The following is a 5,000-nucleotide window of genomic DNA, read 5'->3' on the forward strand; positions in this document are numbered from 1 at the left end:
GGCCGCCCGGGAGTGTGTCCCGGGGGCCCGCGCGAACACGCAAGCGTCCGCTCAATTATTCTGCAAACAGGAGGAGGCTGAGCTCCCCTGCACAACACACCTCGAAACCCTCTCAGGTCCCGGCGGCGCGCAGCGCCGTCCTAAGTACTTGGTCGGGTTCGAGAGAGGCGCAATCGCCCGGAGTTAGGCGAGTAGACGCTTTAGGTGCGACCACCCGTGCTCCCAACTGAGCTTGCCGCTGCCGACAGAGGCCCGGGAGCGTGCTGTCGTGGCATTGCCGGCGGGAGACAACACGCGCCACCTACGGTGACCGGCAGCTCCAACGCCAGCGCCACAGAAGGACAAAAGCCCCACTTGGGTGCCGAAGCGAACTCTCCCAGCACAGCGCACGCGCCAACACGTCCGCACAGCTGCGATACAAACCACCTGCGAGAACCGCTGGGGCGACCGAGCAGCAGACGGCGTCGCGGCGCCGAGCGCCGGGCGGCGGCGCATCCTCAGCGCACACAGTCCTCAATCGGACCAGCACACTGCAGATGGCCACCGCGCTTCGCACCGGGCCCGCGAGGACCTACTTTGGCCGCAAGGCGCCGCGAGCAGGGGGCGCCGGCGCGCAGCTGCGCCGCCTGCCGCGTCCGTCGGCCGGCGCGCCTGCCACTGGCCGCCCCCACCAGCCGGCTGTAGCGCGTGCGCCCACGCACCGCGCTGCCAGCACGCCGGGCGGCCCCCCCTCACCGGCCGGGGACGGTCCCACCCAGCCACCGCCGCGTATCGCCTCACACCCAGATCCCCTTTCGCGTTCGTGGGCATGGTGGGTCCCCTTTCACGTTCGTGGGCATGGTGGGTATCCCTGAAACAACCGGTTAATAGCTCGACCGATCGTCGCCAACACTGATTCACCTCTAGCGAGAACAACCGCACCACAACGGGTTACCTGTTGTTCATTTGCGTAACGTCACCAGCAAACGTAGACGTCCATCGCCATTTGCAACGAGTATTGCATGCCTGTGTCAGGTGTCACAACACACTACGTCTGCCCACATAGACGCAACAACATGTGCACGCCTCGAGAACACGTGGAAGGTAGCCCCCGTACGTATGCGGTGTCCATTGCGCGAACGACTGTCAGCCGGCCTCTGCAGGATGTCGCAGATGTGGAACGCGGTGCAACATGCTATCACGGTGTGTGAGAAGAGACGACTACGTCCGAATACACGCTCCACTACATCAACAGACTGCTCATGCTGATCGCCATCCAGGGCGTCCGTTCCTCCCACACGTCTGAATGGCGTACCACACTGCAATCCAGCTCTTATAGGGAGACGACACGTAGCTGCGTGCACAATATTTGGACTGTATGGTCTGCCGTTGCTAGGCGCAGTCGTCGTACGGTCACACATGTGCCACGATGTATCATTCAGTACATACGGACCAATGTGCAGTACAGTTTGTGGGTTTTGCGTACATCGGCGGACAGGTGACAGGCCGTACCACAACGTAGGCTGAGTACGTCGGCATGCGAAGGGCATTGAACATGCAAACTTCTCAACGACCAGCTTGCGAAGGCAGGGGGGAAGGGGGGGGGGCATGTACGTCCTGCTGCTATCCACATTACAGTGTATAGCAGGAGCATGTGGAAAGTCAGCAACACCTGCAAGGTGTTTAACATGACGCGATACACAGGGGACCGGGCAGTGCGAATAGCGAACTATATTGCGAGGGTTGCGGTTAGGCAACACTACACTAATTTAACGAGTTGCATAACAATTACAGAGCAGGTTCAGCGACAACGTGCGTCAGGTTAAGGCGCAATATAGGTTAGGTTGAGGCACAATATAGGTTAGGTTAAGGCACAACATGGGTTACGTTAAGGCACAAATTGGGTTACGTTAAGGCACAACATGGGTTACGTTAAGGCACAACATGGGTTACGTTAAGGCACAAATTAGGTTACGTTAAGGCACAAATTAGGTTACGTTAAGGCACAAATTAGGTTACGTTAAGGCACAAATTAGGTTACGTTAAGGCACAAATTAGGTTACGTTAAGGCACAAATTAGGTTACGTTAAGGCACAAATTAGGTTACGTTAAGGCACAAATTAGGTTACGTTAAGGCACAAATTAGGTTACGTTAAGGCACAAATTAGGTTACGTTAAGGCACAAATTAGGTTACGTTAAGGCACAAATTAGGTTACGTTAAGGCACAAATTAGGTTACGTTAAGGCACAAATTAGGTTACGTTAAGGCACAAATTAGGTTACGTTAAGGCACAAATTAGGTTACGTTAAGGCACAAATTAGGTTACGTTAAGGCACAAATTAGGTTACGTTAAGGCACAAATTAGGTTACGTTAAGGCACAAATTAGGTTACGTTAAGGCACAAATTAGGTTACGTTAAGGCACAAATTAGGTTACGTTAAGGCACAAATTAGGTTACGTTAAGGCACAAATTAGGTTACGTTAAGGCACAAATTAGGTTACGTTAAGGCACAAATTAGGTTACGTTAAGGTACAATATGGGTTAGGTTAAGGTACAATATGGGTTAGGTTAAGGTACAATATGGGTTAGGTTAAGGTACAATATGGGTTAGGTTAAGGTACAATATGGGTTAGGTTAAGGCACAACGTAGGTTAGGTTAAGGCACAACATAGGTTAGGTTAAGGCACAACATAGGTTAGGTTAAGGCACAACATAGGTTAGGTTAAGGCACAACATAGGTTAGGTTAAGGCACAACATAGGTTAGGTTAAGGCACAACATAGGTTAGGTTAAGGCACAACATAGGTTAGGTTAAGGCACAACATAGGTTAGGTTAAGGCACAACGTAGGTTAGGTTAAGGCACAACGTAGGTTAGGTTAAGGCACAACGTAGGTTAGGTTAAGGCACAACGTAGGTTAGGTTAAGGCACAACGTAGGTTAGGTTAAGGCACAACGTAGGTTAGGTTAAGGCACAACGTAGGTTAGGTTAAGGCACAACGTAGGTTAGGTTAAGGCACAACGTAGGTTAGGTTAAGGCACAACGTAGGTTAGGTTAAGGCACAACGTAGGTTAGGTTAAGGCACAACGTAGGTTAGGTTAAGGCACAACGTAGGTTAGGTTAAGGCACAACGTAGGTTAGGTTAAGGCACAACGTAGGTTAGGTTAAGGCACAACGTAGGTTAGGTTAAGGCACAACGTAGGTTAGGTTAAGGCACAACGTAGGTTAGGTTAAGGCACAACGTAGGTTAGGTTAAGGCACAACGTAGGTTAGGTTAAGGCACAACGTAGGTTAGGTTAAGGCACAACGTAGGTTAGGTTAAGGCACAACGTAGGTTAGGTTAAGGCACAACGTAGGTTAGGTTAAGGCACAACGTAGGTTAGGTTAAGGCACAACGTAGGTTAGGTTAAGGCACAACGTAGGTTAGGTTAAGGCACAACGTAGGTTAGGTTAAGGCACAACGTAGGTTAGGTTAAGGCACAACGTAGGTTAGGTTAAGGCACAACGTAGGTTAGGTTAAGGCACAACGTAGGTTAGGTTAAGGCACAACGTAGGTTAGGTTAAGGCACAACATAGGTTAGGTTAAGGCACAACATAGGTTAGGTTAAGGCACAACATAGGTTAGGTTAAGGCACAACATAGGTTAGGTTAAGGCACAACATAGGTTAGGTTAAGGCACAACATAGGTTAGGTTAAGGCACAACATAGGTTAGGTTAAGGCACAACATAGGTTAGGTTAAGGCACAACATAGGTTAGGTTAAGGCACAACATAGGTTAGGTTAAGGCACAACGTAGGTTAGGTTAAGGCACAACGTAGGTTAGGTTAAGGCACAACGTAGGTTAGGTTAAGGCACAACGTAGGTTAGGTTAAGGTACAACGTAGGTTAGGTTAAGGTACAACGTAGGTTAGGTTAAGGTACAACGTAGGTTAGGTTAAGGTACAACGTAGGTTAGGTTAAGGTACAACGTAGGTTAGGTTAAGGTACAACGTAGGTTAGGTTAAGGTACAACGTAGGTTAGGTTAAGGTACAACGTAGGTTAGGTTAAGGTACAACGTAGGTTAGGTGAAGGCGCAATGTAGGTTAGGTTAAGGTACGATATACCTTAGGTTAAGGTACAATATTGCTTAGGTTAAGGTACAATATAGCTTAGGTTAAGGTACACGTTGTAGGGAAAGGTGTATTTTGGGGGGGGAGGGGGCGGCAGGTTCGTTGATAGTGATTATCGTAAGTGCATGCCTGCGGGATCATCCGATTTGTCACGTCAGGATGCACTTGTGGCTCATGACAGGCGGCGCTCCGATTCCAAGGTTGTGGCAGATCTGTGTCTTTCATTCCTGCCATTGTTTGTGTACTGTGACAGGAGGCAGTATTGTGATGTTGGGTGCACCCCTGTGTAGGACATGTGTGGGTGTTCGTGGCTTAGCTGAGCAATGGCGGATGTCGGAAGGGTGGGATATTCTGTTTTCTGGGTGGACCTCCCGGTCTGGTTATGATAGTGTGGATTGTGTAATGTGGCGGAGAGGATGCACCGGATGTTCTTCCATGCTGGTGGTTAGATATTGTGTGTGTGCCTGTTAGAGGCAGAGAGTAGTGTGTGATAGTGTCTGGCTGACGTGTGGTTCTCATTGTGTGCAGAGTCTTTCAGCATGTATAGGGACGGTTGTATATATTATCTGTATTCTGATGGCTCTGCATCTATTACTAATCAGTGCCGTGTATACGGTTACTCTGGTTCCAGTCGAAACTGTTCTATCTCTGTACATTAGTGACACTGCGGCTCCACTATGTTGCCGCCCCTGTCGGCCGTTTCCCCCAGTGTGTGGCTAATGATTATCAGCAATCAGTCTATTAGTCAATACCGGTAGTGTGACGACGTGAAATGTCCGGGATGGGGGAAGCTACACGCTTCCCGTGGGTCAGGGCCTAGAAAGACTCTTCCCACGCAGGAGGCTCGGACTGTCATTACTCTTCCGAGAAATATATTTGCCCAGCGTTTTTTGCGACTGCGAGTGCGACGC

The sequence above is a fragment of the Schistocerca serialis genome, unplaced genomic scaffold (genome assembly GCF_023864345.2).
Source record: "Schistocerca serialis cubense isolate TAMUIC-IGC-003099 unplaced genomic scaffold, iqSchSeri2.2 HiC_scaffold_365, whole genome shotgun sequence".
In the NCBI taxonomy this organism is placed as follows: Eukaryota; Metazoa; Arthropoda; class Insecta; order Orthoptera; family Acrididae; genus Schistocerca; species Schistocerca serialis.